At 38.8% G+C, this 25,532-nt stretch overlaps 1 protein-coding gene across 1 annotated transcript in view; it reads right to left on the reverse strand.

The window, feature by feature from the left end:
- MAPK8 (mitogen-activated protein kinase 8) overlaps window positions 1–25,532 on the reverse strand; it is a 228,444-nt gene that overhangs the window by 144,953 nt on the left and 57,959 nt on the right. The window contains exon 2 of the mRNA XM_077183106.1: window positions 20,786–20,917. The gene's annotated coding sequence lies outside the window, so the exon portion shown is untranslated. The remainder of the gene's footprint in view (window positions 1–20,785; window positions 20,918–25,532) is intronic.

Consider the following 25,532-nt stretch of genomic DNA (forward strand, 5'->3'; position numbering starts at 1 on the left):
TGGTAAATATGGAGAAAGAGTGCTGCGGGACTCTATACAATCTTGTATTATGTGAAGCATATTTTGGTTCAAAGATAGGAAAACTTTAAAATCATATGGGACCACCATAATAATTTATGCAAGACAACATAATTATTCCTGCAACAACCTTACAGTACATGGTTAATCTGTAGTGTTACTTTAAAGTTATGATGGGTGTTTTGTCAAATACCTGTCAGTAACAGAGAATCCAGCATACTTTTGGCAAATTATTGCATTAGGGAATTATATTCTGTTCAATAAACTGTTATAATCTTTTTTATCAACAGATTAAACAGAAATCTCTCCCTCTTGTAGGTGTTTTAACTTCAATAAGATTATTTTTTTGAGCTTCTTAAAGCCTTTTGATCTAAGGCAGGTACTTAAGACTTCCATCATTCTTTTCAAACTGTAAAGGAGTGGAAAAAGAGACACAATAGTACTGAACTAATCAGCACAAGAACTAGTCACACTTTGAGCTTGTCAATATATTTATTTTCTTTTCTAAGCTAAAAATGTTGTGTTGGGTGTTACTCAGTCACCCTCACACAGTGCAGTGGTTGAGGTGAAACACCAAGCAGGAAGTTCAGGTCCAGCATGGAATTTCTGATCAAACTGCAAAAGTAGCCTTTAGCACAGGCAGCAGTCTGTAATGGGGCTGTCAATGTAGAAAGGAAAATGACACTGAAGTTTCTGCTCTAGGAAAACCATATCACTGATATGAGCTTGGGTGTCCCAAGCCCTTGGTAAAGTCCTTGTGACAGACTATTTTAGAATGTTTCATTTGCATAGCAAAAAGAGAATTTGAAATATCTGTTTCAAGAACTGGAATTCTTATTTTCCAATCAGCCCCAAGTATTTTGGCGAATGTTTCATTAGGTAGTAATACAGAAGAACAGAAGCAATAAGCTTCCCTTATCCTATTTGCTATTCCTGTGAATATATTTGGGCAGCAAGCAGGGATTCAAACAGAAAGTTTAAAACAACTCTTTCCAGCCAAAGGTTTTCTCAAGAAAAATGCCCTTTCTATGTTTCTTTCTAAAAATCAAATGCACTGTTTGTGTCTAGGTCACCCTGCACTAAATCACTGGGCCCACGTCTCCCCCAGAAAGAGTGGAGGGGAATCTGATCATTCCCACAATGGCTCACTCACCCCTAGGCTGACAGGAAAACTTAAGCCCTTTTCATGAGGCTTATGAAATGGCTTATGGGCAGGAGGTGCAGAATAGAGGCCAGGGAGTGTGATGGCCAGGGTAAACCTGCAGCAGTGCCAAGCAGCTGACTATACCCAGTGCTGTGCAGAGCCTTTGTACACAGTTGTCTGGAGATGGAGGCACCCTGCTTCTGTTCTCACACGCTCTTTATTAAATGGGCTTTTGTTAAGCTTATAGTTAAGATTAATGCAGCTCAATGAAGTACCAGCTCATTGATTCTACATTTGATGGGTAAATTTGAAAACCAGACAATTAATTAGGATATCTCACCCCCTACAACTTAATGTCTTTATGAAGTTGAAAGAAGCATTCAATAGCAAACAACTGTTGCTGATACTAAAGGTATTTCCCATATATTGAAATGGTTTTGATTCAGGAAAAATGTGATTTAAGTCACTGATTACTCTGAGATAGGAAAAGCTACATTTTACTATTCCCTTAATATGAGCCACTGTAGAGCAAAGGTTTATGCAAAGAGCATCATTTTAGGATTTGCATTCATACCACGTTTAGGCACAGAAATGTTGGGATCTAAAATTGCGTCCTCATCTCTCTCTTACCTTATAAAGGACACGGAACCCACACTGGAGCTAAACTCTTACACCATGCATACCTCACCTCTCCCAGTTATGGCAAGAGAAACTGGATAATGGCTTCCTCTGTTCTACACCTGCCTACCATCAGGAGCAATTTAACCTCTAAAAACCTTTTTTTGTGTCAAAGTGGCAGTGATAATAACATAAGGTGCCTTCAAAAGCAGACTGCAATTTCAGGTGAATGCCATCAATTGCTGCATTTCATACTGGGCTATAAAACAAGAACAGCTAAAGTAGATCACAGGACTTACAAATCTGAGTGGCTTTTGTGACTTGCAGAAGGAAAACCCATCATTTTCAGAAGACCAAGATGCAAAGAAAATAAATGCCAAACTCATGCTCAAAAGCACTGTGGTCTTTTTGGAGATTTGACAACACTGGATATATTCTCCAGTAAATTTAAGATCTCTTTTGCTTACTGAACCTCTGTGTGTTTTAGAGAAGTCATCCTCACCATTCCTGCCACTATATACTCTGCTCTACCCCTGACTGTGCTCCCTGTAACCTCTATGGCTGAACCAGCTGCTTATTGAACTGCAACAAAACATCAGAATAGGTTGCTTCCCCCACGAATATGCTGGAGATTGGCATGCTATTCCAAAATTCATAGCTACATAACTTTCCAAACATGCTTTCCAACAGCCTAAGGACTCCATATGGTTCAATAGCCTGTCAGAGACCGTGAAGTAGAGTTAACAAGATTTTTGCATAGAACTCTAACATCATAGCTCAGTCTGACTGATTGGTAGGCCAGGGCAAAGTTGTGGGAGGGAAGCACTAAAGAAATGTCACAAAATACCCTTTTCTCTCCCTCACCAAATATCGAAACTTTGAAACAGCTTGTTCAAATAACTTCAAATTCAGTAGAGTTTTCAACTGCCTTCAGCCCACCCATGTGACATTTGAAACTCAAAAGAATAAAAAGGAAAATAATTTAGTAGAGATGCCAGTAAAAACTGGATTTATAGAAGAAAGCAAATTTTGCTTTCACATAAAGAGTGTAAGATTGTGAGTTAGACTTATAGAATGGCGTTCACTTAATTCTGAATCATCACTATATCCTCCATAAAAAATCAGAAAATGCACCCAGTTCTACCAACTTATCTTATGAAGATATACAAAGTGGTTGTTTCTGCTTCTGAGTTCCTGCAGTTCAAATATACAAGATGCACAGAGGAAACCTGTATTCACTTCACTTGACATCCAGGCACAGGAAAGCCAAGTGAATCATCCATTGTCACTGAAGGAATGGAATTAAACTCAGATATATTTAACCCTGTGACTGAGCTTTGTCTGCTCATTTGCGTCTGTCTGTTTGTAATCTTTTCCTTCACATTAGTCAGCATCTGAGCTATAGCAATTTGAGATCCCTTGATGAAAAATTTGACAAAGTAAAAACATTCTTATGCTACAGTGGAAGCATAGATTTATCAAAGGGGTAGAAAGAATTGAATTCAGATTATTCAGAATTTATAAGCATTTCTCACATTTCCTGTTGATTCAACTTTTGAGAAATCAGTGAACTGATTTTTGTGGGTATTGCAGGACTTAGACGAGTTGAAACTTTATTAAAGTTTCCAAAGGGATGAATCCACTCCCCTTTTGACCCTAAAAATATCTGTAACCTAACAACTACACAAAACAATAGTGAAGTGTGACTAAACGTGAATGGCAATGTACTGCTGACAAGCTCTGACCATTAACATTTTTCTTTCTGTTTAGCTCAGCAGGCGAAAGGCAGCTAACAGAAGCCGTCTGCTGTTATGAGCACTCAGAAGCATTTCATTGTGAGCAGGCAAAAGAAAACTAATTTCTCTCGAAATTCGAAAGGAAAAAGAAACTCAATTCTCTCTCAGAATGCTACTTTCTAGGTTTTTATCATTTATTTACAGATTAATTGTGTATAAATGCAAGCAGCACATTTAGAAACAGGACACTTTCTTCTGTTGAGATATTTGGAGCCTGCAACCCAAGCAGGTGAAATAATTGAGACATACAAGGCCAACATCTGTTGTGGAATTGTAGTAATATGATTAGTTTTGCCATGGTGTTACTAAAGGAAGAATGTAGTCCTTTTATAGCTTAATTGATCACATTTAGATGTTTGGTGAAGTCTGAATGCAATTGGAAAGTCTCTTTAGGGGTCAGAAGTGAGTTCTCCTCACAGTAGTACGTAGCCACATTATTAACTGATGTGCCGAGCTCCCTTAGGCTTCAGCATGGTGTGGGGAGGCACTGAATTCAGCTCTCCTCCTTTTGGGGGAAATCACCAGATACTCTGTTCTCATGTAAGTGGTGTGTCCTGCTTTGCTTGCAGGACAATGAGCCCTGCTCAGTTCTCTGCAAAAAGACTAATAGGGGCCTATATTCAGGAGGTGATTCATGGCATGGATGGACGGACAGACAGATGGATGGACATACAAAACCTCAGAGAGGTTTCAGAGAGAGCTCTGTGCTTACAGTTCCAGTTGGTCACTCTGTGTGGCTTCCAGCTCCTAGCACTGGTTGTTTGATTCTCATTCTAAAACATCTACATTGGCCCACCAGGTACCAGGAGCCTTCACACTTAACATTAAATTGTGAATTCTTTCTGTGCCTGTAGTCTGTAAGACAGTAGTTGGTGACTACTTTCCTCTGTAATGTTACAGAAACAGTCAACAAGAGCTATTTCAAACAAGTCAACCAGATAATAAAGGGATATTTCTAAAAATATTGCTTCACATTTCTCTGTCTAAGATATAACAAGAATCAGATTAGACTAACCCTTTGGCTACTGTAAATCAATGCATATTATTGAAATTGAGGCAGATTCCCATCTGAGGAAAACCTGGCTGGTAAGATCAAGGAGAACAATTATCTTAGGAAAGAAATAAAGATTGTACAGAAATGTCCAGTTATAAGAAAGCCTCTTCTTTTAAATGTCATGTTGGGATTATTACTGAAGGGTTCTATGGTACTTAAATATAAAGGGGTACTTTTAAATACAAAATTTAAATAAAGAAAAAGCAAAGCCCATGCTCAGTGAATTATGAAGAGTCCGTGAAGGGTGGTAAGTGTGAGAATCCAGTCCCTGCTCATAGAAAGAGCCCTACTGTATGTTCCTACAAATATTGATGTTTGAAATCCAAAGCACATGTGATGCATTAGTGTGAAACAGCGATTACATACATGCTGCTCTCTGCCCTGCAGTTCAGGAAAAGTCCTTATGTAATGAAGAACTGAAAGAGTTATGAGGGAATCCAATAGACTGTTATCGTGTAAAAATACCAGTGCTCTCCAAAGTCAACTCACAGCTCCTCAAATGTATGCCGGTGTGTGTTTTGTTTTCCAATAGGCCTGAGAGAGAAGGAGCTCCATTCAAGTCAGACCCTGTTAATCTCATACCTCCAGCTCAGTCTGTGTGAATGGAACAGTGACTTGGGAAACCACTGCTTTTCTTTCCAGTCAATTCTCAAACACATAAAACCTACCACAGGAGATCCAAACACACTCAAACAATAACAGGCAATTTTGCCAATTACAGAAACTACTTATGGGCAATAAGAAGGGAACTTTTCATCCAACTCTGATTTTGGGTGTTGGAAAAGTAAGAATGATTTTTTGATGTTTCCTTCGTCTGCTTCTGCCAATAGCTTTCTGAATCCTGACAGTTTTCATCATACACTATCCAAATGACTGGAGCAATTCCTGATTTAAGAATTGAAGAACAAAAACACAAGCAAAACGTAACAACAGAGCTCTGAAGCTATATAGTCACAACATGTTATAGATAAAAATTATTTTATTTAATGGACATCCAAAGAGTAGGAACAAGCCCAGAGTTTTTCACAGGTCAAAATCTGAGTTCAAGATAAGATCTTTCAGCTAAGCAAAGTTCCCATTAACTTAATGGCAACTCAATAATAGTTGTGGCTGCCTAAGTGTTGAATAGGACCTCCTAATCTAATATATTCTTCAGATCTAGAAAATGCTTATTTCCAAGACTTTGGGAATGCTTTATCCACATGCCTTATCCTACATATTAAAATCCCACTAACCCTAAAGAATATTACTGCTATAGAGATAATATATCTGCTTTTGAGAATTTCTCAGGAATTGTTTGCAAATCCTTTATTCTGATTCAGATCTCCAGTAAGACATGATTGTAATTGTCTCCTGCAAACTTTAATACAGTGTATAAATTGTGCCATCAATATCCCAGCGTGTTATAATTCACTGTTTCTGTAGCCAAGCTAGCAGCACTATCTGTGCTTCTAGACCACCTGGGTCTCAGTAATATGGTGCTGGTATGGAAAAGCCATTGGACACCTGGGATAAAGTGGCCTCTGACTCATACAGAAATGGAAATACAGAATAAAAAAGCAAGAGTCCTTTATATTCCATTCAAATAGATTGTGTATGCTTTCACTGAAGTCTCAGGGTAGAAAATAATCTGTCTTCATTTCCAAATGGCTTTTGTGAATTCTTATTTTTTCAGTATATTAAGCAGGGCATTGCTAAGTCACTGTGCTACTGCAGCAGCTGCTTGATCACACCTTTTTAGAAGAGGAAGGGGCAATCTATGTTACTGTTGCATGGAAGGAGCACCACAAGTATGCCATGTCAGAAGACTTACACAGGTAAAAACTTTAAGAAGTGCTGGCTTTCATTCTGTGACCCCACAAGCCTCCAATTTCTTCAATTGATCTTTATGGCAGCTTGTACATATTATTAGATGTCCAAAGAAAGTATTTTTTTAATTCATGCAAATCATGTAAAAGTAGAGGGCTCAAAATGCAGGATAGCACAATCCATTCAATAAATTTTCCAACTGGAATAAGACTGCTATTCTGGAATTTTACCATATATGTGTGTGTGTATATATATATACACACATACACTGTTTTTAATATCAAAATTAACTGTCTTTTCAATGGCCACTATAGAAAAATAACAATTATTTCTGTGGTGGAGAACTGTGGAAAATTAGTTTGGTATAAAAAATACTAGAACATTTCCCGATGCTGGGAAAAAAATACGTTCTGTACAATATAAATTATGGTATTGACATGGGACTCTCCAGATAAGATTATATAGCTTCATTCCTCAAGAAGGCACAGTTGTCTTAAAGTCTCATCTGGGGCTCCATGCAAATCACAGTACTTCTGGTCATGCTTGAAGTACTGTATGCCAAAAAGAAAGAATGCAGGAAAGGAATGATCAGAGCAGAAAGCAACCAGCTTTTCTTTGACAGCAAAAAGCAATTGTAAATTGAAAAGAACTTGCTATTACAGTTGGCTTCTTCTACAAAGCGCAAGAATTCCATATTCCTCATAATTTGCCCTGGATGCTCACATTCATCTAACTGTTTCTGAAAGCCTAGTAAACTTTCAGTCTTCACAACATCTGTGCCAATGAGTTCTTCAGATCAATCGTCTGCTATGTAGTTTTTACTGTGTTGACTCTTGATCCCTGCTTTCAAAGAAGTGTCCAATATATTTTCACTAACTTCTTCCCTAAGCTTTTGCCAGGCCTTTCCTAACTCATTGCCTCTTGAGGTTTAAAAGTCTGAGATCTTACAATTACACCTAGCTGGTTTTTGGTACCTCAGCTTGAGTTTGCAAGAGTTCCTTTTCTGTTTTGTGTGAATTGTCTGACAAAATAAAAATGAATCATGAACAAAAATTAATCATGTGTCAGTCTGTGTCCAAGGCCTTAGTTAGTTTACAGTCACTGGGTCACTTCAGTCCAGAAGTGGAATAAGTACTAATATATAGCTTATGTGGACAGCTGGGTCAAAGTCTTGCCCAAAGACAGCATGACCTATCCAGCCCCTCCATATACAAAAAAAAAAAAATCCTGCCTTATAAGAATTATTGTTTCCAAAATATATTTAAATTATTGTTTCCAAAAATATATTTAAATTACCAACACTTGCAAATAAAGCACAAATCTCTGTGAACAAGAGATAATCAGAAAAAATAGGACACACTTTCCAAAAAGCTTTCTGCAAGCACCTTACCAATCTAGTACCAGAAGAAAGTGCAAAAAACACCTAGGAGACTGGTAAATTGCAAAGAAGAAAGAGCTCTGAACAAATAACTGAAGATAGACAGAATTCTAGGAACTTTAGGCAAGAAAATAGTGATGAGGGGAAGTACTTTGAGCAAAGGAAGGAACAAGGGAAGTGTTGCCATCTTACTGCAAAGCTCCCATACCGTCTTGGTAATTTCTCATGGGCACCTCCTCACACCACTGACTCCTTTTTCTTAACAAAGTAGCCAACTGGCTCCAACTCTCTTCACAGCACAACCAACAAACTGCATCTCTCCTCACCCAGCTAACCCACTCTTTTGTAGCACTCATCTTCTTACTGGACACAGCTGTAGCCTATTAAGGGCAGGCCTGTTCCTAATCTTTGGTGATTAGTACAGCTGCAACTCCTCAGGTGTGAGACTACCTTCTGCACTATTTCCTTACATTCTAGCCCTCCACAGGGAAGCAACAGTACTGGGCCACCAAGATGAGACTGTTTTGTGAGTTGGAGAACATAAATTGAGTGGGACCATTCTGACAGAAACTTGATCTTTCTCAAGTGTGGAAGCTATTTGGGGACTTAAAGAATACCTGTTTCTGAATTGGAATTGGGAAATATTTGGCTTAGGAAACCTTTCACATTCTTTCTCTTTTGCCTTCTGCAAAGTCTCATCAGGGCACTTCTCCTCAGCACCAGGATAACATTTTGCATGACATCTGCTATTTTCTGTAGATAGGCATCACTTAAGTGTCTTGCTTGTCTCTGACCCACAGCCCTCGGGTCTAGACCACTATTCTCCAACCTACAGCAAAGCATATTGAGTGAGTGCTTGGTGACCTATATCTTAATCATAGGCAGAGGTGTTTATTGTGGCTTGTACAATACAGGCTTTTGTAGAGGCTCGCTGCCTCCCTACCATGCTCATCCTACAGTAACAGGAACTGCTCCTGCCTTATTATTGCTACTGTCATCAGCTGCTCTAGCTGGGTGGCCCTAAAACTTCCAGGGACCTTGTGTCTGTAGCTAGGGAAAGCTAAAGTCTCCTAGCTACAATACTGAGGGCTTTTGGTTGCATTATAGCTGGCAGGAGAGCTTCCTGCTCTGGCTACTGCAAGATGAGCTGAACATCCTTCTGCCCCTTACAAGACATGGAGACAATGGCAGTGCACTGAGCAGCTCAACAGTCAACGAGTTTTAAAGCCAGGATCTGAGTGGGAGCTGACAGAAGCAGAAGAAAAGAGAGGCTTGTGTGATTATTAGGATTATTAGAGCCTGCCCCTTCTGAATTTACGCATGTGCCTAAGAAAACTGTGCCATCTGTACTTTAAGCTCACAGGAGATAAGCAGAGGAAGAAGGGTTTTTATCACATGTGCTGCAAAGCCTTTGTAAAGAATGAAAACAAACTGTGGTGCTGACTTTGTCTATGAAAAACAGCAAGGTCTCAACCATGCTAATATTTTGTCAAAAAATATTGAATCAGTTAGTGACCATAACGTTTTCTAATGGCTTCCAAACATCAAAACAGATTTTGGCATAAATAAAAATCCTCCCTCTTTATTAAATCCTTATATGGGAAGTTTCAGAGCAGAAGGAATTCTTGGCATCAGAGTCATCAGGCTGGACCTTTGCCTCAGGAGAAACTTTAGTATCAGATAGGGCACAAAATACCAAATTGTCACTGCACAATTCAGGTCTCACCTTAAGGCCAACTGGAGTTGCTAAATGGGTATCAGTGAGGCGTCAAGCAGAAAGCAGATGAATGTTTACACTTGGTACAGCAACTATATAGATCAGGATTTTGTCCCCCAGCCCTCCAAAATAAGTTTGCTGGGGTCTCTAATTTGGCTTCAGTCTTCCTTTGTTAGTCAAAACACACAAAGTAATTCACATGGTAATTTGATCTTCTGAGATGATTTCCAACTGACTTTCTTCCATCTTGAAAGTACTACCCAATGGCCCCCAGTGTTAATTGTCTCTCCAAAAACATTTTAAGTTTGTTAATTCTGAGGAGTCCATTCAAGACAATAAATATATAATAGTCCCTATTCTTTCTCCCACCCTAATACCTATACAGAAGACAACTTCCTTCCTGATTCATTTACTCAGTCCTATGTTTGTTTCCTCTCAAGAGAACAGCTATCAATCTTCTAAAAGTACAGCTCAGGTATTCTTCAGTCCCCCATAAGTTTTCGCTCACTTTGGTGTTTTTTATCTTCAGCTTTGGCAAGGCCTGCAATCCCAGCTGAGGAAATAGCTCATCTTGAAACAAATTTCATGTTTTGAATATAGAACAGATAGATACCTAGAGGAAAAACTACACCCACACTGAGCACAGCTGGAGCATGGGGGATTTAATTTGCACTTCTAAAATATTCTGAAACATAAAACAAAGACAATATTTCAAAGCAGTTTTTTTACTCTAAGCTGTACAAGGTTACCAGTACCAAATATCTTACAGCCATTAGGCATATCGATACCTAACATTTTTTTGGATGCTTACAGAACTTTGCAAAAATTACCTGTTAGAAAAGAAATTTCACATGCTAAATGTCTGCCAGGGAACTATTATTTTATTTTGCTCATTGTTCTGCAAAAGATTAGAAGTTTCCAACAATGAAATTAGAGAGATATTGTTTTGTGCATGTTAAATATATTCTTACAACCGTTTTTTCAGAAGGTTCTGCTAAAAATAGATTTGAAATACACTGAGTTTCTCAAGTCAGAGATGAGCCTTATCCTTCTCTCTAAAACCAATTAAAAGTTGTCCGAACCGAAAGTCATTAGAGGCAAAAAATGAATGTTTGCCTATACACAATAATGAGTTAGAGATATGGTGAGTATATTTCAAATGAGGGATGCAGGAGCTGGCCAAAATTGCTGATTTATTCTACTGGCTAAAACATCAAATCTGAGATTAAGAGAAACATTCCACTTTTATCTATAGGGTTTAATTGTGCCCAGATGTCATGGGACATAGAATCATAGGCTTATAAAACTATAGAACCATTTAGGTTGAAAAAGACCTTAAAGATCAGCAAGCCAAATCATAAACCTAAATCTGCCAATTCCAACTCTAAACCATGCTCCTAAACTGCCACATCCAGGAAGGCTATGAAAATAGCCTGACTCAAACACAAAGAGAAAATCATGCATGGAACTAGAAGCACCCCAAGAGACAAGAGCATGTGGACAAGGAAATGAGGACCATGAAGGAGAAAAGTAATGATGGTATGATAATGGTGATGATGATGATACGGGAAAGGGAAGTCAGAGCAAATCTGACTCAGAGTGATAAACAAGCAAGAAGTACCTGTAACCAAATTCTCAATAAATCACTGTTCCTTTCATGTCAGCAATCACCCTCAAACTACTCTGGCTGTTTAGTGGATAGAGATTTGGGCATTACTGGCTTGTTTTGTTCAGCTTTTGTCCTCATTACCATTGCTTAAAAAAATTTCCAAAGGCATTTGGAAGAAAACTACATGTAGGTTTCAGGGGCTGCAGAGCCAACTATCACAGAAGGATGCTGAGGCTTGGCTCAGACCTCTGCTTGCCCACCTCTGTCTTACATTGCTGTGCACTCCAAGAGCTGCTTTCAGGAAGGAGAACAGTATTTCCCTGAAGGAACTGGAATGAGCACAACAATGAAAAATACAGTTAACAGCATGCAGCTGGCTTCAACTATGTTGCCACCTAAATTTTAAATTAAAGAAAAGCAAACTTAGGCCAGGTAGAAGAGTCTGATGGTTCCTCTCCTCTTTCCCCAGCTAAATGAAGTAGGAGTGCTAGATATGTAAGAGGCCACAGAATCTAAGCTTCAAATAGAATCCAAGATATTCAAGCTGACTGTTTCTAATTGTTCCACTAATGCCTAAAATATCTAAGAATCAGTTGCATGATTTGGCTTTAAAAAAGTAGTAGTACACTCTGAAGAGTTATGTTTTTTTTCTTTAAGGTGCATTTTTCCTTTTGTTTTCTATTCCATGGAGCTCTGATATTCCTGACCCGTTCATGTTGTGACACCTTTATGGTAAAATTTTAAGCCTTTGCTGTGGCAATGTCCCAGCATACATACTGCCCTGTGCTCACATATGGTCAGCTTGAACCCTAGATATGCAGATACCTGATCTGTTTTCTCAAAACTTGTTACTTGGACAAGATTCTGACAAACTGGAATGTCGGCCCAGGTTTTTTGGCAGAGTGCCTCCGTTTTCTGTGTCCGTAAGAGGCCTTACTTTCCCAAGCTCCTTGTCCCACTGGTAGTTTCATAAAAAAGCTCAGCATGTCCCTGGAAGTTCACAAAGCCTTCTTCATTCATAAACAAGTTGCTTGCGAGCCCATGAACAGAATGGCTCTATCCGTGACGTCTGATTGACCTTCAAGAACTGCACACATGACAGAAAAAATAATAATAATAAAAAAGGGGGCAGAAAGTTTAAGGAAATAGACAAATGAAGAACAAGGGACCCATCAGTGTGTTAGTAATGTGGTGAATGCAAGAATTAAAGATATAAATATCATGACGGGCTGTATTTGCACTGCCAGAGTCTGTTTAAAAGAAAGAACCCCAGAGCTAGGAACCGATGCCTCCTGCATCCCTAATGGCTTCTATATAAAAATTGTCATTTTCTTTGTATGATTAAAATAAAGAGCAACGGCAAAATAAACTCTCCCTTCCTACATGCTTCTTTTAATGACTCTACTGCTGATAGAAGATGCCAGTTTAACAAGTCTGCAGACAGAGGCCTTCTGTCTGCAGAATAGGTACAAGACAAGCCGTGGCAGGGAGAGGGTCCCTGCCACACACGCAGCGGCCTCAGACCAGCAAGACCACCCCAAGAGGGAAAGGAGCATTCAGTCCTTGGCCTCCTTACTGTCAGCAGCAGCCTGGGAGCCAATCAGTGCCTTTTGCCAAAGAAGTTCCAGGCAGTCTGAAGTCTGAGCACTTGTCACTAGCATGGAGTTAACAGTTCGTTTAGCTTCAGTTCTACTGGGTGCTACTGACAGCTGCTCCTGAGAATGCACAGAATGTCATTACTGGTCTCTACATATGGGTCATTCACACAACTGCCATTTCTAGCTATTCCATTAGTCACCATTCCCTGTCATCTCCCTGGTTTATCCTCTCTGGCAAGCTCGCTTGCTCTCTGACTCCTTCATAGTGAAATTTTTGTCCCTTTTACTTTCCAGCTGGCACTTTTCTTATCTTCCAGTGCTGTCTTTCCAGTGGAATTCCAACAGAGCAGCAAGGACTTTCTTGGCTTTAAGTAGCTAACAGCTGACCATCACCCTCTTTCTTCTTTGCTGAATTCTGTGCTCACACATTTCTAACTGTACATTTTGAAAGTCAGAACTTCTAGTTTCTTTCATCTCTGCAGTGCAAAGCTTCTTGTGGCAGAATCAATCATTCATTTTGAAGGTAACTCAGCCACCTCCCAGGTACTGTGGGAGTACCTATCAGCTTTGTGGTACTGAGTATAGGAGAAGAGAGATACATGTTCTCTCTTCTCTCCCATTGGATTTCATTTGTTACAGTGCCAGGAATGATGCTATGAACTTTCATTTAGTGTAAATCTCAACACTGAGCAACATGGTGACTTAAAAGACTAGCAGTGGAATAGAGTTCCGTTCAGACTAAGGGTGAACACAAGCAAGGATCAGGGGCTGTCCCCAGGTGGCCTTATCATAATATATTAACTAGCTTTAATCAGCACCAGATGCTGAGTTCCCTAACAACTAAAAAACATCATCATTTTAGGTACCATAACTGATAGTTCTCCATCAAGATGTCTGCCAGTGAATCAGTCATGGAAACTAAATTAGGGTTTATTACTCTAGAAGCATTATTTCAGTTTAAGTGATGCTGGCAAGGTTCTGCAGAGGAAATGCGGGCAATTTCCTAAACTGAGTGTTCTGTGGGTTAACAAGAACTTTCACCTTTAGGAAAGTAACTCCAAAATATCTCAGCAGTGATAATCACAATAAGACCATCACAATAAGATTATCTTGCAAGATTGTCATTTTACTCACTCCTGCTGACTGTGGCAGGAAAAATTAAGTTGCTGCAATTCACAGTGTTAGTTTTATACTTGGCTGAAGTCTGGTTTATAGCTTCTTGGTGTTTTTTACTATTACTGGAAGTGTGGCTCAATTATAATTTGGGTGACCTTGTGATGGGCAGTTTTAATATGGAGGGGGAGATCACCTACACACCTAGTGTAGCAACTTTTCTGGTGCACCACTCAAAAAGACATTCCTTCCAACCTCACAGAAAACCATCAGAAGTTTTATATTTATTCTACAAGCATCTTTTGGTTGCAGTGATCCATCCCCCTCTGCCTCAGAGTCACTGGGTTTTATAGTCTCCTATTTAGCGTATTAAAAAATGCTATGCAGTTCCATATGTAATGAAAAAGGCAAAGACTGTGCTTGATTTTTGTATCAGGCTTTTACCATCTCAGTTTGCAGTGATGCACTAAAACTGTTCCCCAAGGCACTGGAAAGAAGGATTCTATGTTCTTTGGGAATGTGCCTAAGCTGAAATGTTTGAGACCTCAGCAAGCACAGACAAAATTGACTGGCACTCTGACATGGTCACAATTTTCCATTTGTGTATTTGTGGAGCAGAACATGTACATTACTACATCCAAGTCAGAACACGAAGAGAGCTGTCTTAAAGGTCTTTTCCAACCTAAATAATTCTATGATTCTATCTTAATGAGAATTTCAAGACTCATTAAGGCCAGATTTTAAGAGTATCTTAACTTACTATATTTGGTAACATTGGTTTTCCAGCTATAAAGTGTATTGTTTTGCTTTAAGTGGTTTTTGTATTTTTTTTTAATAACCAAACATATTCCAATTATATTCCATTTTTCAGTTCTCTTTCTGAAACCTGGGCTTTGACATCTACCTGTTGGAACTACCTTACCTTAGCTGTTTGGGAACAAAGTCCAGACATGCATCTGTTTTTCCCAGATGTTTAGCAGTAAGAACCCTACAACTTTTAGCAGCTTCAGCATGAACTTCCTAACTCTCTGATGTTTTCTAAAGGGGTTATGCATACATCTGCCCTAGTGTTAACTTCCTATCTCTCCTTCTCTAACCCCCTTCCTCCCTCTCCTGGACAATGAGAAAAAAATACAAAGGTCATGAACCTAACTGCAAGCATCTCTTCCTGCTTCTTGTGTGGTTTTCACCCTGACCTTGATACTCTCTTCTGTTTCCCTAGTGGCGCCTCATGAACCCCCTTGTGCTTCCTTAAGAACAGGAACAACAGAAAGAGGGAAAGAAACCCTGGCAATTAGAAACATACCCTGAGATTTCCTGCTTCTAATGCCTATTGCAAAGAGGCTGCTGTTCCTCAGTTAACAGAGAGTAAAACAAGAGAAAATTAATGAGCTTAGCAAATTGAGTACAAATTGAATGAAAGGGGGCAAAATTCATCCCTGATGTGTTTTATTGGTCTGAAACTGATGGGTACATTTATCTTGATATTTTAAACTATTTTTTAAGTACACAAGTAAGGACTGGGGAGGTTTGTTATTGTTTTGGTGGTAGGGTTTTTTCTTAACCATGCATCATTTGTTGTTTGCAACCTAAACTACTTCATTAATTTTCTGTAACTAAATATTGTTAATATATTCATGTAACCAATAGGATAGAGGGAAGAAACAGCATGATTAAATGGCTGACTTACTATGGAATAAAACAGCTGCTGCATAGAGGAATGACCTGATACAGGTAATTTTTGCTCTTTGTGCCTTTGGGTATCATCAGTCTAGATCATTCCCTTAACATAAGTTCTAGAATACAGATACCATCTCTTCACTATGCTTAAGTAGTTATTTTTAATCCTTTTAGTCTTGGCCTAAGTGAATATTTATTACAGTGAAATGTTTTCATAGCTGGATTACCACAGAACTATAACAAGGACTCTTCCACAGTACTCAAGTGCAAAAAAGTGCTATGTCCTACATTCAGTGCTAAGAGGTGTTGACAACACTGTCACCTAACAGATTTACTTGGCCTTGGGGGCAGAAACATTTTTGGCATGAAATTGTTTCCAGTGAATAAAATACTAATTTTCATTAACCACATTTAAACTGTAAATTTACTATTACATAAGTCACATGTAAATGAAAAGCCTTAAATCAGGTGTGGAACGTACTTGTAGACAAACACCTCTTGGTAATAAATTCTTACAAAGCAGCAATTGCCCTGCTGTGGCCTAGGTGGAGCATTTGCAAGGGCTGCACAAAGAACTGGCTATTCACATGGTTCTGGCACTCCTTCCTAGTTTCCTGCTGCTAAATTACATTAAGAGACTCAAAACATACTTTCTTAATATCCCTCCCCCCTGCAGGGAATTACTGTGGTTGCCACAAGAAAGTTACTTGATCATGATGGGGCAGGAAAAGAGCTTGGTACAATCCCGAACAACTGATCCATGTAACCATCTCTGGGGTCCCAATTCAGCCTGCTGTCTCTACTCAGCAAAATACATGGCCTCTCTATTTTACTTACATAAGAGGTTAGGTAAGATGGACTGCAATGAGAACTAACACATTTTTAATTTTCCCAGTGCTGTCAGTGGAGTGTTGGAGGTTACCACAGGCTGTACAACTGGCGTTATAGACAGTAAACTCTGCAGAGCATAGACTGCTTTTATGATTTTCTTTTTCTAAAATACTCTTTTATCACTAGGGGCTGAGTTTTAACTGTGACTCCTACAGTGCTACTGTAACATAGCATGACAGTGGCATACAAATACAGACATATTAAAAGATGAAAAGAGAAAGCCACAGTATTCCAAAAGTTTCATCACTGAACTGTTCTGATGCCAGCCAGTGAACTGACATGTCATTCAAATTAAGCTATTTCTCTGTTTCTGGGACCCAGCTTACCCATATCCAGTTTTCATACTCAACATTCTTAAGGTTTTTTAATTCATGACAGTACATGCAGCAGAATTGACTCAGAAAGTGCTACTCAGTGATTTAAAACACAAAAATGTGGCTATATCCTTGTTTCCGAAATTGGTGATCATATATTTACCTCTGAAATGCACACTCCTGAAAGAATATTCATTGAAAATTCTGAGTAAATAATACCCAAACCTCTGTTTAGATTATGTTTCCTGACTTAAATGCACTTGCCAAATTACCATATTTCACTAAATATAAACCAGCAACTTTAAATTCATATTAACAAGCCAGGAATTTTGCTTAATGATGTCCACATCAATTCCCAAACCTGTGATTCACTAAACTGTTGGAAATGGCATTTTTTGATCAGGTGGATCAAGTTTTTCTTTGGATCAATCCTAATTTCTATCTTAATTTAAATTATCTTAATTTAAAGATCTTAATTTAAATAATATAGCCTAACATGCTATAAATTGGTCAATGGAACTAGGTCAATTTATAATTAATGAGGACTTTATGAAGCAAAATGTATTCAGGGACTACAGGTGTGTGCTTTTATAAATAGACATATTTCTTGCAACAAAATGCCAGGGAAGTCTGATATAGGGTAATGACATTTCTAAAGATTGTCTTCTGAAAACATGAAGGACACTCCATCTGTGCCACTGCCATCTGAGCTTTTATGCAGCAGCTACTGCTCTGTCAGTAACAACAGTACCGGAATACAAAGGGCAAAATCTGAGCTTTCAACCTTTCACCTGTCTGTGCTCTCTTAAATTATCTTTGCCCTGGTTACTTACATTGATCTCAGTACAGAATTCACACAGATTATCCTTCCCACTGTATCTTAAGTCAGATGTGAGCAAGGCAAAGCAACTACATCTGTTTCACTCAGAGTCAGAACTGCTCCTTGCAAATCTCTCTATGGCAGCTCTTCCAGTTGCTAACTTGTATAAACAGACCATGCTTTGCACAAATTCCCTTGTATTCTGGGACTTATGCTGTCAGACTTGAGCATGCTTTTCTTGTTCATGGTGTCCTTTTTATTTTTTTCCATGTCCTTTACCAAGGACTATATTGCCTGACAGAGATGAGGGGTAGAATACTCAAATCCCATTCTGTTACTTTTATCTGATGGAGAGAACAAGCATATGCTTTTCACAGATGCAGCTAGAGAAAAACAAAGGAGTTACTCAGAGGCTGCCTCAGAGGTTGACATAGTGCCTCTCATATTGCTGCTACTGGATTCTGGCAAAGATGTAAAATAGCCAATACCTGCAGCATATTGTCGCTAATCCCAAGGTCTCTCCTCAGCTCTGATAGTGCTTGATCCCAGGTTTCCAAAGTAGTTTCAGAGAATTCAAATCTGCCCATTTTTAAAATAGATCCATTGATATTTACTTACATTACAGGTAAATATGGCACATGGTACAATGCTTGACTGACTAACATTTGGGAAATTCTTTGAGGTCCTTGATTTATAAGCAAATTTGATGCTTCTAACTAGCTGTAGCTGCAACCTACCATCCTGTGTTTGGACCAAACTCAAGACAAACCAGCCTACTAGCTGCTAGGACAGGAATTTGCTAGTCTCCAGCAAATTTCTGTTGTTCAGACTCCTCTGTGCTGGGACTGAGTCTCCTCACTGCTGCTACATTCTTTACGTGGGGTCCACAGAAGTTCAGGAGGTTCAGGAGGGGTTGCACTGGGCCTATACATGATGAGTACTTCCCACATGATTTGAAAAGACTAATATGGTCTGTCTTCCTGCTCTGTTGCATAAGCAGAACATAGAGAGGAAAAAAAGGAGTTGGATAATATGATTTTCAAATTAATTTAAGCACCCCTTTCTTCTGAAATCTTTTATTCAAACTGTCATGTTTTCACATATCAGAACAAAAAAATGCTTAAATTGTTTTCTAAATTATGTACAGTTGGAAGCTTTTCAAATCAAAGGCATCTTTTGGACTTAATCAAAAAGCAAGGTACCCAAACATGAGATTTAGCAACATCTAGATGTTGACTTGTCTATTAATAACAGATTGCCTTATGCCTATGGAGCTGAAAGAGATTTCTCCATTCTGCTTCATCAAGGTACTGTGTCATAGAATGTGGGGAACTTGATATTAATATACCAAGGGTCACTATTACTGTGACAGAATCAGCAACTTTATTGAAACCACCTACTCTGGTTGCACAGAGTTAACTCTAAGCGTTAATTTACACACACACATTCTGGTATCTCATGCAAATCATGCAAATCATCAGGGCTGGGTTCTAAAGAGCCAATTTGGCCTTGATCAGGATGAGGTCTGTCTTACTGACTTTTACAGTGCAGTGCAAAATTCTCAGATTTTGAAAATGTGTGTGTGTGTGTGTGTGTGTGTGACAGATCAAGAGACACTATCTCTGATTGACTTGATCTGGTACTCTGCTACAGATATATATGATTGTGCACACAGAAAGCCATTAATGTCTGCATATAAATATAGATCTTCCATGACTCTATTATTTAAGTTCAAGCAAAAGGACTTTTACTTACAGTGAAGCTAATAAAGAAGGGAGAAAATACTTTCTGATGACAATTTATGACTAAGCTTGTTAATTAATGAAAAGAGCCCTTTCATGAAAAGTTTATTCCTGATAAAAGACATCTTGCTTTCTGTATGAAAAGTTATATAATTACTTTTGTGTGTCATACTTTGTGGGAGAGATATATCAGGAAATCTAAAAGAAACTACTCCTCCCTTTCTGTCCAAGCATACATGGCGTGTTGCTCCTTGCCATGTGAATGAAAAGAAGCTGTATCAGTGTGCAGTCTGCTCACTTCATCATGAATACAGCTGCAGCTGGCCAGGGATTGCACAGTATTTTGTAAGAGAGTGATAATTTGTAGCTGGAATTCTATGGTTGCTTTATGTAGGAATTTGGGCAAGATAAATACAATGATTGCTTCTAACTTTAAAATTAAAAACAACACCCTGGGAATTCATACTTCTCAGCTTATAAATTAAGATATGGCAGCACAAAGAAGGAAGGTGATTGCTTAGACTCATGCAACAAGCTGAAGGAGGTGGCTAAGGGAAATCTCATTGTCATGACTCCTATCTGCTAAATCTTGCACCTCAAACCATTATGAAATTAACACCTTTTCACACAGGGAACAATTGCCTTGGCAACAGCTCATCCCATGTCACATGCTTGATTTTCTCTATTTACCAAGCTTCATAGGCTGCCATCATCATTCAGCATACTTCTATACAATGCCAGTCCAAGCTTTTGGACTTCACGGGAGTTAACTGAAATTGCAAAGGTGCAATGTCCTGCAGGCTCTGCCTTTGGTCTCATTGCAGCAATTCCTCCATCATTATACAGCCAAAAAGACAAGTAACTATGCTGACCTTTCACAGGAATTTCCATGCAAAGATCCAAATCCATTGTTGAGAAAGTGTTACTCTTTAGGAATTCTATCCTGGAATACAGTGATGGTCAGTTAAGTGACAGGATCATTACTTTAGCTGAATTGCTCCAGACACTACGTGGAGCACAGTCTTGATATAAAATTCACTGATCTAGTTCCTGTGTTTGAGATAAGGTAGGACAATGAAAATTACTCAAGGCTGGCATAAATGTTGGAACCATTTGGTCCCATACAACTTCTGCTAAATAACTTGTATTTAACCTTTTAATCTTTAATGTTTTAGTATCATTCTGCAAATGGTTGAGTATCACTCTGATTCCCACTTCAGAGCTAACAAAGTCATTTATCTCTTGCAAGAGGGATATTAGTGGAGGAGAGGACAAGGTTTCTGACGGAGGCTGACTCATAGTCTAAGCAATGGTGGAGAAAAAATTGCCTTAATGATTTTGACAGTCTGTTGTTGAACCAAACATCTTGTTCCCATAAGATGCTTTGCAACTATCTCTAGACAGTAACTGTGTGATCACAGCTGAAATGCAGGTTATTCCATATGTGTAGTACCCTTATCCAGAGATAACATCATTTTGCTTACCATACATGCCTCTAGAGCTGAAAAACAATCTGAGTCTCCACAGCACATTCCAGCATTGCTACTTTTTCAGAAAGAACTTTCCTCTTCCTCTCCAATTTCAGCTTGGTACCTATATAACATAGGCATTGTGCCCTGAAAATATAAACCAAAACAAACTTTGAAGTGCCTTTAAACTAACATAACTATTTCATCCTTCTAGCACATGCCTGTGCGTAGATTCCCATTCTGCAACTGATATTTATTGATCTACATTCATATGATCCAAGAAAAGCTTGACTGCATTGCCTTGTGGTAAAATTATAAGGGGAAAAACTGGAATGTGGGGGAGAAGGAAGGAGGAAAGCCAAGCTTTTATAACTCTTTGTAAACCTGGTTTATGTGAGCCTAGCCAACCCAGGGTCTAAATGATCTGTTACACTTAAGATGTGAAAGGCAGCACTGTTGCTGAGCTGCTGGTGCCCCACAGAATCAAAATATTTCTGCTGAGCTACAATTTAAACAGTCATACTCCAAATATGGGAAGCAACCCCTGTGAGGAAGTATGTTTTCCTTCTCAAAGCACTTTACCTTCAGTGAGTAAATGTTCCTAAGTGTAATAATAAAGCACTAAAGTTTAGGTGCATTTTTATTTTGTGCTAATAGAGCAATCAAAAGTGCACAGTCTCAATTTTGCATTTTTATTCTGAAGAGATTTCAATGTTTTCCTGTAGATATACATCTGATCAGCATATCCCCATCTGTCAAGAGAATAGAGAGCTCTCCTGCCTTTTTACTTTCATTAACATAATAATTATTATGGGTTCTCAGTCATGATCAGTTTCTGTTTAAATTATCAGACTGCATTTCCCCATGACTGTGCCTGGCTCTGGCACAAAACTCCAAGGAACCATCTACCAGCTGAATGCCTTCTACCTGTCACTTGTTCCTCTGCTTGCCTCTCACATACAGGCTGTATTTTTACTTCTCCTCAGACTGCAAAATCAATCTGAGTAAAATAAGATTTCCTAAAACATGAAACCACATTTAGATCCAGACTCCCCTTCTTCTTCCTCCTCCACCCCATATAATGAGATCATCTGTGAATTTGGCAGATGATAAAACCATACTGGTGGAAAACCATAGGCTTTCTGACAGTGGTGAATAGACCCAAGAAGAGTAAAAAGACTTGTGCCAGCAATCAGGGGAGGTGTCCAAAGATATGAATATCATGACTGTGAGAAACTTGTACCATGGTGGGTGGAAAGGGGGACATTTACAACTTTCTAGTGAGTCTAGTATCTAGTGGGTACAAAGAATTGCCAAGCACCACATAAATCAGAATAAAGCTGTATTTTCCAAAAGATACATCCACAAAAAGTGAGAAGATTTTTCAAGCTCTTCAGCTACTGTTTACCAGCCTTTATGCACACTCAGATTCTTCAAATCTGTATTGATCTCATCTATATACTTAAAGAGGTGCCTTGCCCTTGAAAACCTGGCATCTCTTCTGGACGTATAAGCCTTAAAATTTTGAGAGGAGTTCTTCCAGTAATGTACTCAAAGGCTGAAAATGAATTTTAAATGGCATATGGCTCTCACACAGCTTCTCTGAAAGGAATTTATCCATTATGGGAAAGAAAATGGAAAGAAGATTTGGAGGTCTGTTGAAAAAAAGAGTTAGCCAGAATTAATTCAAGCTTATTTTTCCCCCACAACTTCATGTAGGTTAGAGTCTGAAACCATCTCAGCTGAGGCCCAAAACTAAGGTGATGCTCTCCTCACTGGATCTTCAGCTCTGTTCAAAGATGTAATGTAGGATACAGGAGGGGAAGAAGCCAACACACACTGTAAGGATGTTTAAAAATTGGAGTAAAGCTCTGGGGGCCACTAATTAATTTTTAAGGTCTCAAGGTCTTCATGCAGACATGCAATGTGAAAGATATGCTTTAGTCAAACAGAAAGGTTCTTGGACTCATTGCTCAAGCAATCAGATGAGGTTCTCTGGCCTGTTACACCAAAAGGCCAGATGACTTAATGGTCCCTCCTGGCCTTAAAATCTGCAAATCTAGAATTACACACCACTATAAAGCTTATGTAAGGGATGGGAGAAAAGAGGCCAAAGAATTCCAAAGAGTATTTACAAGCCTGCTACAGTCATCACTAATGTACATGTAATTGGCAAAGCATTTACATCAGAGGCCAGTTGTAACACATATGTTTATTGAAGGCTTGCACATTTCATTATAACTGAATTACTGAATATATCTAAGCCATTTATAGTGAACTGTGGCAAACTCTAAAATAAAGTAAACACATGTGCAGGGATTATTGATGTGGTATGGCTGTTCTGATACTTAAAGGCATTATAAACGATTTGCAAGGCATTTAATAAAAGTGACCTACATTTGTATAGCGCCTTTTATCCTGAGGTATCCCAAAAATTCTGTACAAACTGCAACTACAACTCCATTATTCAGGCTGACACCAGTGTGGCTATTCTGAAGCTGGTTAGGTCACAGTGCCATCATGCTAGAGTGCAGTTATCAAGTCTTGCATCTATAAATGGTGAAGGGGAAGCAGCAGCTGTATCACAAGTTTCACTGGACATGAGTCCTCAAGAAGCTATTAGATCATCTGATATTTCATATTACTTAGGGCATCTAAAAACAGGCAGAGGAAATGGCATTTTTCCTTACGTGTCTGAATATTGCAACTCTCAAACCTCACATCTAAGCTTGTCTCACAATAATGTCTTTCTTACATATTCTCCTTGGAAATAGAGGCAATAAGAACTCTTGCTGGGATGGTTATTTACAACAACATCTCACTCCTCTGAATTTCCAAGACAGAGTCTCACAGCATGTGGGAATACCTTACCTTCATAGTCAGCAGTCTTAAAACTCTGTTTGTTGGAAGACAACATGCTCAGATGATTACAGTCACTCTATGGAAGAATCTTGCTTTCTTCATAATTTACCATTTCATTAATCTTTATTTAAAAAAATATAATTCAAAACTTTATTTTATTATTTTGTTTGCTGAAGAAAATATGAAATCATATTGGAGCAAAAAACAGTCCCCGAAGGCGTCTCCCAGCATGACTTAACAAAGAAATGAGATTTATTGGTGATACAACTTTTAATACAGCCTTTAATTCAAACACTACTGACTGGTCCAAAAGGACCATTCAGACCTGGTCTCCTTCTGTGTCTTATGGAAGGAAAGATAGATGACTGGGGAGGGACTTCCAAGCACTCTACTGGGTGCTCTCTTTTGATCATCATAAGATTAGGACTGGATTGGACCAGGTGAGGGGCCATTACAGAAAGGCCTGCACTGAAATGCAGCCAAATCCTATCAGTACTAAGTCAAAAGCTTTGGAGAAAGCCAAGCATGATATATGAGAACACTATTCATACCAAATAGATCAACAATCCCATCAGAAAGAGGTGGATAATATATTCACTTTGGGAGATAGAAAAAAAAGAAATAATTATTTTGACCAAAGCTACAGTGTGATAAGCCACTGTGGAACTGAAGAAAAATCAGAGCACTAAAATTCCTGAAAATGGTATTAAGGCATCTTTAATTGACACTAAATGGTCAAGATATAATTTTAGGTCTCCTCCAGAAACATTACCTGTAGAAGCCCAAAGTCCATAAAATTCTGGCCTCTAACACATCAACATTCTTTCCTAGCACAGGAAGGATCTTTCTATCAAAACCTCAAACCAAATGCTAACATCCTTTACACTTTGTGAGATTGTTGTGTCATAACATAGCATGATGGCTGATATACAGGTTTGATAAGGAAAATGGAATTCTGAACTCATCCATTTTCTTAACTCCCTGAAACTAATGAAAGATATTATTTCTCCCTGAAAACTATTCCTGTTGTATCATTATGTCTTCATCGCTACAGTCTCATTAGTAATGTAGTCTGAATTCTGCTGTAGTAGTCAGATTGCCTACTGCTGAAATTTATGATAATGCATGTACTCACCATAATCTGCAATTTAAAAAGTCAGCATTTTTGGCAAAATGATGTGCTTCACCTATAATATACTCACCCTCATCTAAAGCTACCTGTTTAGAATACTCTTAAATTCACTGTACGAATTACAAACCAGGTTTTACAGGCTGAAATACCCTAAAGTGATCAAAGCAGAAGCCAGTGAGGGACCTTGTGCTTGCATATTGTTAAGATCCTGTTATGTAACACTCATGAAATATTTTTACCTCTTACTCTCACAAGGGAAAAATCTAGCAAAGAAAATATACCTGGAGTGATATGAGATTCTTTTATCTCATTTTCAGGGGGAGGGACTGTAGATTTTCCATTTTGTGCTCTTTTAAACCAGCCATTTCTTAGATTGCTTTAGATCACAGTTACACAGACGATTTCACTGGTATGACCAAAGGGCTGTGGTGTCTAGCAGGTGGCAAGAATCAGCAGCTGACGGATGTAGGCAGGCTTGGCAGGGACAGGAACAGGAACCCCTTACACTCAGCTGTGAAAGGATTTGTAAAATGGAACTGCAACCTCAGGAACTCGAACTTGCTAAACGCTAATGACAAATCAATGAGAGACTCAGGATATTCTCAGATAAACGCTTTCTCTGGTGCCAAAGCTGACCTAAGAAGTTCCTGCCCTCCCCTGCACCTGCTCTTTTTCTTTCCCTGCAGCACTACCCATTTCATCACAGAAATGCGTTGGATGAAATTGAAAACTTTTAACCCTATTTTAGTTCTGGTCTACAGAGTGGCT

Source organism: Agelaius phoeniceus, chromosome 9 (genome assembly GCF_051311805.1).
Source record: "Agelaius phoeniceus isolate bAgePho1 chromosome 9, bAgePho1.hap1, whole genome shotgun sequence".
Classification (NCBI taxonomy): domain Eukaryota; kingdom Metazoa; phylum Chordata; class Aves; order Passeriformes; family Icteridae; genus Agelaius; species Agelaius phoeniceus.